This window comes from Astyanax mexicanus, chromosome 5 (assembly GCF_023375975.1).
Source record: "Astyanax mexicanus isolate ESR-SI-001 chromosome 5, AstMex3_surface, whole genome shotgun sequence".
Lineage (NCBI taxonomy): Eukaryota > Metazoa > Chordata > Actinopteri > Characiformes > Acestrorhamphidae > Astyanax > Astyanax mexicanus.
This window is the reverse complement of record NC_064412.1, coordinates 18,047,705-18,060,485: the sequence shown is the minus strand read 5'-3', so window position 1 is coordinate 18,060,485 and position 12,781 is coordinate 18,047,705. Positions and strand designations below refer to the sequence as shown.

The 12,781-nt window shown below is 38.4% G+C and overlaps 1 protein-coding gene and 1 long non-coding RNA gene across 6 annotated transcripts in view; both read left to right on the top strand.

Moving 5' to 3' along the window:
- The window catches only part of gabrb3 (gamma-aminobutyric acid type A receptor subunit beta3), a 144,763-nt gene that overhangs the window by 83,178 nt on the left and 48,804 nt on the right, over positions 1-12,781 (top strand). The gene's annotated exons all lie outside the window — the stretch shown is intronic.
- Positions 2,902-4,579, top strand: LOC111193781 (uncharacterized). The gene is made up of 2 exons (XR_002650723.2): positions 2,902-3,652; positions 4,017-4,579. It is a non-coding gene; the product is annotated as an uncharacterized LOC111193781 (long non-coding RNA).

Below are 12,781 nucleotides of genomic sequence, written 5' to 3'. Positions count from 1 at the left end.
TCTTAACATATCATCTGTGTCATTATTGCAGTGTATAAATAGCACAAAAGAGTCGAAAACAATCTTGATCCATCCTTTAAGGGCTCAGTTGGAGCTTGTTTTCTTTTACATTTTGGTGTGATCTTAAGGCCAAGCTCAGACTACACGATATTTCTGTCCCTCATGATGTTCACTATGTCAGATTAATCAGTTAACTTTGTTTTGTGTCATATTTGGGGAAGTGGCAACACTACACGTAAGTCACCGACCAATCATCATCCACGTACTGGTGTGGGTTCATAGGTCATCGCGGGGAAGGAGGATAGAATCTGACAAACATGGCTACAAAACCACTTTGCGTGAATTTTGTACTAAGTCTTTCTATTGGTCAGCTTCATGGAGCACGTCATGGAGCATGTCAAACTAGGTGATAAGATAAAAAAAATTCCAACATGCTAGTCTTTTCGTCGGATGCTCCGACAGCGTCGCTCACGTCAAATTACTGATCTTTTGTCGGCTCCAACAAAGTCGGGTCAAATCGGGCTTAATTTGTGTAGTCTGATCCGGGCATAAAGGGTAGTGGTTTAATTGCAGATATATTTTTTTATTACATACCTTTTTATCAGCTCTTGGTCTTCGTAATACTTTTTAAAGAGCACAAACTTTATTCAGTTAACCAAAAGAACCAGAAAATCTCACTTGTTTTTCTCACTGCTTACTTTAGGATTGTTTTAAAAACAGTATAGAGCAGGGATGGTCAACCCTGCCTGTTGATTTCAGCTCTTATATTCATAGTTAATGCTTGAATATTTGTTGCGCTATATGACTTGTGGCTGTGGAGATGCTACACCCCCTACCACTGATATTTGTTTGCATATATTTGTGTAAATACAGAACCTGTGGCTCCTGATAGTAATGAGTTATTTTTTTCTGTCTCTTTGGGTCCAAAAGGTTGGCAACCCCTGGTTATATATATGTAAACTATAAACAATTTTACTCAATAAATAACCTGTTTAAACTAGTTAAGTTACTTTCGCCATTTATGAGCTGATAAGCAACATTTAACCAGAACATGAAAGTCATCTACAGCCTAAATACAGTGAGGAAAAGATGTATTTAAACATGTGAGAGACATAATAAAAAAAAAATCAGAAAACCCTTGACCTCTGTAATAGCAAACAATAGCTATTTACCAAATATTAACATTGATTTTCACAAATAAACACAAATAAATAATTAAAAAATCATACATTGCGAGTTACGGATTTTCTTTTTAGATTATGTCTCTCACAGTGGACATGCACCTAAGATGAAAATTTCAGACCCCTTCATGATTTCTAAGTGGGAAAACTTGCAAAGTCGCATGGCGTTCAAATACTTATTGTCCTCAATGTATGTATATACAAAAATACAAGAGAATAATAATAAAAAAAAAAAAAAAAAAAAAAAAAAAAAAATATATATATATATATATATATATATATATATATATATATATATATATATATATATATATATATATATATATATGTAAGAATCTAGAAAACTAAGTTTAGAGTTTCCCAGGATGAATATGCTGTGGTAGGTCAAGTGAAGTCAAGTCAAGAGGCTTTTATTGTCATGCCAAATACATACTAAATACAGGTACACAGTGCAATGAAGTTACATTCCTCCAGAACTATGGTGCAACATGGCACAACCAGTACAATATAGACCATATAAAGTGCAAATGTGCAACAAATTTTGTAAACAGAACTAAAACTCTACAATAAATACAGGAGGCATGAGACAGTTTTAACAGACAGGACAGTGCTGTACCGACAGGGTAGAGTCTAAATGTGTGTACTGTGAGGATAAGGTGCATATAGAGGAGATATGTAACTTACTGTAACATATAGGTCATACATGATCACAGCAGTTACTGAGGGAGAAAGTTTATAGTTCTTATAGAATAAGTAGCTATCAGCAATACTTATCTCAATACATATCTCAATATTGCTAATAAGTATAGAGACAGTTTCAGTCTCCTTGTGCTGAATGTGTGTGTAGAGTGATGGGTGGCTTTCAGTACAGTCTTGTGGTGAGGGGGGATTTAGTTCTGTCCCTGTGTGTTGAGGAGTATGATGGTCTGGTGGAAGAAGCTGTTGAAGAGTAGTGGAGGCTTGGATGCTCTGTTATCTTTTGCCAGACGGCATCAGACCAAAGAGTTATAGGTGGGGGTCATCCACAATGCTGATGGTTTTGCTGATGCAACATGTGACCATTGATACAAAATAAATATAAAAAAGTTGTTATATTGTACATAGTGATGGCACACAGATTGTGCTACAAATAGTGAATTAATTTTGCACTGGAACAGTAATAAGTTTTTTACATATAGTAGTAAATGCTATAAAAGTTATTTCTACTTTCTTCTGAGAGAAATTCTCTAAAACCCGGTTTCAGTTGTAATATCTCTTTATCACTTTATGGAAATATGCAGAGACTTGGGTTATAAAAGACAATTAAGCATATTTTGATTCAGACTCAATTATGTAAAAGATCATTTTCCATTAAGAGCTGCACTGGATCTCCATTATTGGAGCTATCCATTGTGCTGAAACAGTAAGGCGGCATTTGTTCCATTCTGTTCCTTTCACTTTCTGCAGTTTCATAATTCCCCATCTGATCCTCTCAGTGATTAGATTTACTTATTGATTAGTGCTTTTTGCACCATTAACAGCATGAACACTTATGGAGCACACATGGAGTGTTATTAGGAAAATTAATTATTCACCATCACATTATTCCTTCCTGATCCTGTCAGCATGAAAGAACAGGCTACATGCCTAAGGAAATGAAGTGTTGGCCAGAGTTTGACCTTGTTATGAGGTCAGCTTTGCGACGGAGCTCGGAGAAGTCATACAGGAAGTCCTGAGGGAAGTCTTTAGCTAAGGAAGGTAATCAAGCCCACGCTAACAGGATTTGCCAGCCTAAGAATGGCATTTGCTCTTTTCAGATTAGTTATTTCTGTACAACGGATTAGCTTTCTTTAGAGACACAAATTAGGATTACTTTACACTTAGTATCAGTGACACTGTGCGTGTGTGTGTCTGTGTCTCGGCCTGTGTGTGCTTGTCTGTATATGTGTGTGCGCATTTGGCTCAGTGCAGCAAAGAGCAGCAGTGATATCAGGCAAACCTTGCATGGAAGGGATTACACCAGGCCGTGTGATGATTATTCTCTGAGACAGATTTTAGAGTGACAAGACCAGGGGGCATCATGTAATACTGCCAATAAAAGCATGCTAAAACACAGTGTGTGCAATTCAACCTCCTTAGATGGTCGTAGGATTAGCAGAGTTATGTCTATTTGCAAGAAAATATAGGTGTAACCCTGTTAAAATAATCATCCTGTAGCTGAGCCATTCTGTAGAGTCAGCCGACCCCTCCCACCTTTCTCTCTTTCCCCTCTCCCCACCCTCCTACCTTCACTCTCTACCTTGTACTCTCCCAGAGTGAGTGTGTTTAGAGCAGGTGCTGAGTCGTCATTTTCGGGTGCTGATTTACAGTTAAAAACGCTGTTAAATCTTCTAAAAGAGACCTAAAATACTTTGTTTCTGTTCTGTTGGTGTATATGAGCCACAAGTTGGATAAACCCTCGTCTGTCTGTTCTATTTTGTGGAGAAACTTCGGTGAGTTCAAATAACACCAGATAAATACAGATTGTAAATGATTCAGTGATGTTTCTGTGTTAAAAAGAGCTTAAAATGTAAAAAAGAGAGTTAAAAAGTTATTAAAACAACCGAAGTGTAAATATGTTAGGTTTTTGTCGAGTTAAAGTGTCCGTTTTTCCTGCTAAAGGTGTAGACTAATAGCGATTAGCATTAGCAATAGCGGTTAGCATTAGCGATAGCGGTTAGCATTAGCGTTAGCGATCGGCTTAAATGTGTAAATATGTATGTTAAGTGTCAAATATTGCTGTTAATTTAGTCAGAGACAAGTTTTGATGCATATGGTGTTCTACAGTTTGACTGATGTTAGTGCTATGTCGAACAGGTTGTTTTAATTGATGGGAAAAACGCGCGAACTTTTTTAGTCCAAGATGGCGAGCCAACCCAAGACTACATGTCCCAGAATACTGTGCGAGTGACGTCAGCAGCGTGAGCACGCAAACTGCACCGCTGAGAGAGAGAGAGTCAGACCACAGATAAGAGGAGCCAAGCACTTGATACACACGCACACAATCACTAGTCTACCCGGGTAGTGAAGATCTAAATACACATTTCACACACTTTGGGACAAAATTACACACACAAAGGGAAAAGAAGAGGAAGCCTGACAGAACATCGTTTAAACTTAAAGACTGTAACTAAAAGAACAACTTGATATTTATTTTTCCTTTGTATTACTGAAACTGGCCATTTTGTGTTTTTTTCCTTAATTGTTTATTTTCTATTTTTAACTGATCAGAGCCCCATTGAACTATTTTTCTTATTTTCATACCCCCCTTCTGCTACTCTAAAACATTTTATTTGTTTATTTTATCAAATACACCTACACTTACACAGTAACAACAAATCATTTGTTAATAAATCTAAATTGTTCATTTTTACCCTGTACACTGTGTCCTGTTGCAAATTCTGTCCAAGCCCTCCTTAACGTACCTAGAGCAAGATTTATACTGGTCCATCCCCTGAGATTAAACAGGCCAAATCTATGGGATACTTTCCCCTTAGTAAATGCCATTGTGATAAATCTATTGAAACTAAGTTGACGTAGCTACTAGGGGTGTCACGATTCTCTAAATCCTCGATTCGATTTCATTTTCGATTTGAGGGTCACGATTCGATTCGATTCTCGATTTTCTTGTTTTTTTTTCTTGTTATTATTTTATGCCTCATAAAATTTAAATAATATATTTATTATTATTATTATTATTTATTATTATTATTATTATTATTATTATAATTATTATTATTATTATTTATTAAGATATATATGGTAATGCCATCTAGTGACTTTTTTTGGTAGCAACAGTGTGCACTATTAAAACAAGCAGTTTATCAGAGCTGTGTGTGGATGGCTGGTGAAACTGCTCATTACATGAAGCTGCAGTTCTTCATCCAACCACTAGAAGCAGCACAAGCCCCGCTCTCTTCACTCAGTCACTACTTCAGTACAGCCCAGCCACGGGCTACAGAGCTCAGCCAGTCCGTTTTTACTGTTTCTGTAAACAAATAAAGGTTTTAACCCCACTAACCGGATAATACAGCTCACTACAGTTCATCTTTCAGCCCAAGCAGCTAACAGCAGCAGGTTAGAACAGCCGACACGGAGGCACTGCTCGGATTACATTATAAACAGGTCAGTTAGCGCGCTGCTAACCTCAGGATGTTTATAACTACGGAGTTTAGTGGACACACCACGGCCGCCAGGTAAGTCTTTTAAAGGCTACTGAAGACTATTAAAGGCTATTAGAGTGTAACCCCTGGCTCCCAGGGGTTACAAGAGGTTATTGAAAGCATTATTGGGGGGCAGAAATCAGTACAGGCTGGTTAGATAAGTGATGTGGGTATTGTCTTATAAATATTTACACACAACTTATATCTCTCCTGAAAAGCTTTTATTTTAGTCAGAAACACGCTTGTGTTTACTTTATCTGAGAGAAAGATGTTTTTTTAATTCAATGGAAAGCAACAGGTGTAGTCAATTATAAGTTTAAGATTTTTAATCCACCTCACTGTGATCTATAGTCAGTGTTCTCAAGTCACACTGACACACGCATTTCAGCGAGTTCACACGCTCTCACCTGCGCGCACCCACCCCTCCGTTAGATACAGATACAAAACCTGCGCGCCCAACCCCCGCCCCCCCTCCCCGTTGGACAGATAAAAACAGTGATCACACTCCCGCCGACTGCGCTCATGCAGTGGCTATCTCTATTTAAATGAATAGGATGCGCTGTGTTGGTGCCGCGCCATTTGCGTAGCGCGCTGCGCTATTTGCGTAGCGCGCGCGGGATCGTCGATCCTCTTTTTGACTTCGATACTCGAGATCGTGACCTCATTTCGATTCGATTTCGATAAAATATCGAGATCGTGACACCCCTAGTAGCTACGGTGTTAATTAAACGTGTGCTACATAGGTGAATTACTTTGGAACTACTTTAAATTCTTCAATGGTTCCTAGTGAAATATACAGTATGTGAACTTCTAACCTACCAACAGGTCATGTTTTATATTGAAAACATTAAGTAAACTCACAGGGCAGGATAGAAAAAAAATAGTTCACTCTATAATCAATTAATAATCTTGTGGATGAAACAGATGGACAGGCCTTTCACTTCAGGGCGCTGCCAGAACCCAATGCTATTTTTACTTGTATATTTTTGGTCATTGTCTTGTTGCATCACCCAGTGTCTGCTCAGCTTGAGGTCATAGACTGCTTAGCAATGCCAGCCTCATGCATCTCTACATGCATCTTATTAGTTTTTTTGTTTCATGGCATGTTTTTTTCAGTATTGTCACTGCAATGTTGCAAAAGGAATAGTCACATCATTAATAAAGGAAAGGACTTACTATATACTACAATAGATAAAATACTCTGCTCTGATATATGCTGTGGTGTGTGATACACAACCACTGTGTTTTCTATGGGTTTCTTAATTAACTTTGCACTGTTAGAATTAGTGTCACCCGCTTACCCCTAATAGCTATGGAGATTCCCAAATATGATTGTGTGAAAAGTAGGGTTGCAGCGGTAACCGGTTTCACGGTATACCATGGTATTAAAATGCATGGTTATCATACCGTGTGTGTTTGCTTATTACCGGTAAAACGCAAGCCAGCGGAGAAACTCACCCGCGCATGCGCAACTCTGCTCCGCTTCAGCTGCTCAGCACACAGCGGTGAGAACAGCAGAAAGTGCATCAGACTAAACAAATCTCCGTCCGCCTAAAAAAAGGCTAAACTAAAATCAGCAGTGTGGGACTATTTCAGAGACCCGCCGAACGCACCCGAGGATGGTTATCCGATTTGTAATCAATGTGGCCGTAAAGTCACAGCTAAAGGTGGACATACGTCAAACCTGTTCTCCCATCTCCAAGAACACCACCCCGCCGTGCAGCGCAAAGTATGTGTTTAGTTTATAATTTTAATCTGAACATAAATAAAATCTCTTTGTAGTCGCGCACAACCAAAAGCGATGAGTTATCCGAAATTTGGGCACGCAGGTACAGGCGTGAAGTGCGTGCTACGACGGATTCACGTGTCCGTGTAAAGGTGCTCGCCGGACTGGATGTGAAAGACGCCATTCATTTAAATGCGTTAATTTTCAAATTCTGACGTGCCTGTTTTTCATGTGTTAAAACCAGACTCAGAAATAAATCCCCTCTATCTGGTTATATACCAACTTGGCAGTAAAACGGACGTTTACAACAGTTGTTGATCAGACACTGACCCAGGCTCAGTTTATCAGATATTAAATAATTTAAACTTAAATAATTGTACTGAATAGTTTAAACACAGGATCTTTACTTCTTAGAGGACATGTAATGTGTGACACGTGTGTGTGTGTGTGTATATATATATATATATATATATATATATATATATATATAATTATATACACCCTTAATGACCTTAAGAGTAGTGGAAAAACCTGGTTTCCTTCACCTAATGGTGTACAGTTTATTTTTTTTAAGGAGACATTATCTATATAGTTGTTCCAGGTTTCTACAATAAATAGTTAATTGAACTAAAAACCTTTGTTGTAATTTCTTTAAGGGTCAGTTTAATAATATATGTAACAAACTGTGATACCGTGATAACCGTGATACCGCGGTATTTTCTGAGACGGTTATCATACCGTGAAAATCTCATACCGTTGCAACCCTAGTGAAAAGCAATTGCACAGTATTATACATTACCATGCACAGAGCAACTACTCACCTTCACAGTACCACAGAAGGTGACTCTTAGCTGTGAGCATTACCTGCCCACGGCATGGTCCAGGATTTCCCAGGTGAGCAAGAGAGCATGTCATTGTGATTTTACTGGGGACACCCATAGAAGCATGTATTCACACCCATGATCTCATTCAGACTCACTATGAACTTAACCTTAACTTCAATCTCAATAAAAAACAGAACTGATACAGTTTAATAGTCTACTACAATGTAGCTTTGTTGGTCCTGATATTTAAGGTCATCCACTTTTTCTTTTGGCTCTCCTAAAACGTCAGGACATTTTTGTTCTGAGCATGCTTGACAAAGACAAACACATCCACAGACACACACACACACACACACACTCTTGTACACTTAAATCTGCTGATATGTCGCACCACGCTGTGTTTTACTTTGTATTTAGCTAATTTCAGTAAAAGGCTCCTGCAGTGTGGAGTGCAGATTGTAATAAGTGAGCATGACTGCACAAAAAGCTTTAGAAATTTCAATTATTTAACCCCGGTTCAGGTCCCAAGCTGCTTTTAAAAGATGTTTGTTCTTTTTAACGTCACCACTCCAAGGACCCCCTTTATATTTTTAGGCTGAGCATTTTAAAAAACAGGCCAAATGGTTGGACTAGAAACAGCTACTCTGTGTGTTAGCAGGTTTGCTGATTGTGCATTTTATCTGGAAACAAACCTTGGCCTGTGATTGATGACTGAAAATGTAAGAAGAAGCTCTTTCTATAGATCTTTATTGTGTTTGTAATAAGGGATGCACCAATACCATTTTCTCCATTCTGATACTGATATTGATACCTGATCTTCAAATATTGTCCAAACTGCTGTCTTCTGCTGAAGTGTTGGAGGAGCTGAATCAGCGAGGGAAGCATTAGGGAGAAAAGCCGCAATTTAGGGCTCGTTTCAGTGAGCCAGACGTGCAGTGTTCTACTGGGCTTACTGGAATTAGATGTGTCTGTAGTTACTGATTGATTGGGGGAATGCAATGACAGCGTGTCACACCTTCTTTCCATGTTCACCGGTGATTGGTCAAACTCATTAACATTAACTGTTGGACATTAAAAGATTTCTGCATTGATTGACACACTGAAGTTTTATTTTTCGTGCACCTTTGGTGACTCCATCGAGAGCTCATTGTGTATAAATAGCTTGCTGCCATGGCAATGAGACTTGCTTTGAGAGGGGAGCTTTATATATGTGTGTGTGTGTGTGTGTGTGTGTGTGTGTGTGTGTGTATGTGCCTGTATGTGTATGAATGAGAAAAATAGAGAGAAAAAATTAAGGACTAATATAGTGTCAAAAGTCCATCCTGTGTCTTTGTGTGTGTGTGTGTGATTGTTGAGAAATCTGTAGGAATATCTCAATCCTGTTTTCATCTCAAATCCTTGATCAAAGTGTATTAGTACTGGGATTTTCATTAATGTTTAATGCTACATTATAAGTATTATAAAATTGCTTAACTTAAATCTGGATGTAATATGACAGTTAAGACCCACGTGTCTTGTTTTTGGCCTGTTTCTTCTAAATTGACATATTCCATTACTTTGTGGGAGTGTACTTTATAGGGATTATAGAAATTCAGCCTCTGATTTTAAATTGTATTGAAGCAGGGGTAGGTAATGGGGCCGGAGGCCAGCACAGTGTGTTATTTTCCCTGCTTTAACACACCTACTGGTAGTAAACATATGGTTTGAATCAGTGTTAGAAAATCTGTGCTAGAATCCAGCCCCCCAGGATTGGAATTGCCTGCCCCTGCTCTGAAGATTGGCAGGTGCTCCAGTCTTCTAGTTTTGAATGAGAGGTAAAAACATTAGACATTGGAATATAGAAAAAGCATGCACTGTGGTTGTTAGAACATTTCTGTGATAGTTCAGTTCTTAACTATTGCTGACCCACAAGTTCACAACATGGACTTTTTTTAAAAAATATAAATTTATTTCTATTTCTTTTTATCCATTTTCTCCCCAATTTACAAAGTCATTTAACCAACCCACTCATTATCACTAGTGATGCCCCAATACCAGGAGGGTGAAGACATGGAAGCACATGCTTCCTCCGACACATATGAAGTCAGCCACTGCCTCTTTTCAAACTGCTGCTGATGCCGCATTGCAGAGTAGCATAGTAGCACACTGTGGTGTGCTCGGAGGAAAGCGTAGCGACTTGGTTCCGATACATCAGCTCACAGACGCCTTGTGCTGAGCCACATCAACCTAGGAGTGATAAGATGAAAAAGCCTTATCTATCCACCTAGAGAAAGCAAGGCCAATTGTGCACTCTCAGGGCTCCGGTAGCTGATGGCAAGCTACACGAACAGGATTCGAATCTGTGGATTGATCCTGATCTGGATCCATCTGATGACACCTTAGGTATATAATTGTGTTGTTAATATTCTAACCCAGTAAAAAAAGGGGGCATAACAATTTAAATACAATGCGTCTTTTTTTCTACATTTAATAGAGATCTGCGAAAATATAATGCAGTGAATATTTGTAATACTTTTTTTTCCTATAATGTCCTACGAAAGCTCACACTGACTCCTTCATACTCAAATCCTGATAGCCAACAACAGAACTTACTGACACAGACTAAGAGACCCATAGTGTTGTGTTTTGGCCCTGAGTTGATGTGTGGATCAGAGATCTACAAACACAGTTGTCACTCATAACATTCCAGCTTCTGGGTTTACTGTGAGAGAAATGACAGTGATGCAGCACACACATGCACAGTGTTCACCACATACACACAGCACCAGTTTTCTCCCAGATCTGACCACTGCAGTTAAAGCAGATGGGAGGAAATCATATTGCTTGTCGCATGTCACCAGCACTGTGTGCAATAGGTAGAAAATGTGCAGAATTGTTGAAAATGGAACGCTGTTCCATAAAAATGAATTAAGTCTAATCTAGGTCTGACGGAACAGGCCACTCCTGTAGACTCTCCAGCAGGAGCCCACGCACAGCCACTATTAAATTACACTGTCAAAATGTGCTGTTAGTAAGCAGAATATATCCCAGAAATCAACAGCGTTCAGACACAAACAGGGAGGCCTTCCTGTTTTGTGTGGCAGCAGAAAAGCCAGCTCAGAACGCAGACCGAAGAAGAGCTTTTTAAAAAGATTTAAAAGATGTTTGGGCCGGCCAACTTTTGTGTGCCATTTAATCGGATAATAAATTGAGTCAGGGAGTGGGAAATGTGTGTATTAAATATTAAAATACTTCCTCTCTTTCTAGCTCTATAAAGTCATGGCCGAAACTGTTGGCCCACTTAAAAATGTTTCCAGAAAATATTTCTTCAAGAACATTATTGCAATTTATTTTTATACACATGTTTATTTCCATGTGTATTATAACAACGCAAAAAAAACAGAAAAAAGCTCAAATTTATATAATTTCACGCAAAGCTCTTAAAATAGGCCGATCAGCTTTTAAAATAATGTAGGGAAATAACTGTTTCAAGCATCGGACTCTTTAAACTCACCTGTGGCAAGTAACAGGTCTATTCAATCTAAAAATCGCACCTTAAACCAAAATAACAACCTGCCTAGGGACTACAGATGAAAGTTAGCTTTTTAGCTATTTCTGGCACATATACATGTAGACACTGAAATGTTAATCAATGTGCATTGTCCCTGTTGAATAAATAAATAAATTTATTTAAAAAGAAGAGAAATTGACTCAGTCTTTGCATTGTGTCTGTGTGAGCCACCTTAAGCATGGAGAACAGAAAGAAGAAAAAATAACTGAGAACTTGATAACCAAAATAGATAGATAGATAGATAGATAGATAGATCATTGCACTTTAGCTAACCTCACTAGATGTGGACGGGGGAGAAAAATTAATGATTGAAGAAGTGTGCAGAATATGCAGAATAGTCCGGTTGGTGGATAAGCAGCTCCAATAAAGTTCCAAAGATATGCCTTGCATGCTCAGGATGCATCAGTGTAAGCATTAACTATCTATTGACATTTAAATAAAATAAAAAGCTATAGTAGGAGGAGACCCAGGATGACACAGTACCTACAGTCAAATATAGTGACAGTTTAAAGATGTTTTAGGGTTGTTTTGCTGCCTCTTGGACTGGGTGCTTTGACTGTGTTCAAGGCATCATGAATCTAAAGATTACCAAATATTTTGGGTCACAATATTCGGGCCAGTGTCAAAAGACTGGGTTTGTTTACTGGGTTTGTTTATTAGGTTTATTACATGGGTCTTCCAGCAGGACAATGACCCCAAACATACTTCAAAAAGCACAAAGAGATGAGTGGAGCTAAAGCGCTGGAGAATTCTGGCCAGCATGTGTGTCTGTGGAGAGATTGCCAAATGTTTCTGCATAATTTTGCATCCCTTTTTTGTGTTGCTCCAATGCAACAAAACATGTAATTGCCATATTTTTCTGGGAGAAATATTCCATTTTCTGGAAACATTTCAGAAGTGCCAAAACCACAACTGTATCTTACACAAAGTTACTATTAAGATCCTCTTCTTGGAGTTAAGAGCAGCTGTTCAGAAGGTACAGGCTGTGCTGTATTTTTATAGCCATTCAGGCCCTCGTGAGAATCATCTTCACGCTGATTTTAGAAGTGCTTTTCATGCTGTTACTGGAATCAATGACACTCAGTGTATATGTGATGATAGATATTCCTCTTAGTGATTCAGGTAAGATGCATTGATTTGGTTAGTGCCATATTCTTCAATGTAATGTTGTGGATGGAAGGTTTACATACACTTACAATGGATGTGAATGTCATGGCAGTACTGAACTTTTAATTATTTATTTTAACTGTTCTCTTTCTGAGCCACAATGATAACACACCCTACATCCTTAATAAAAAGGAAACATTCAGGATTGATAA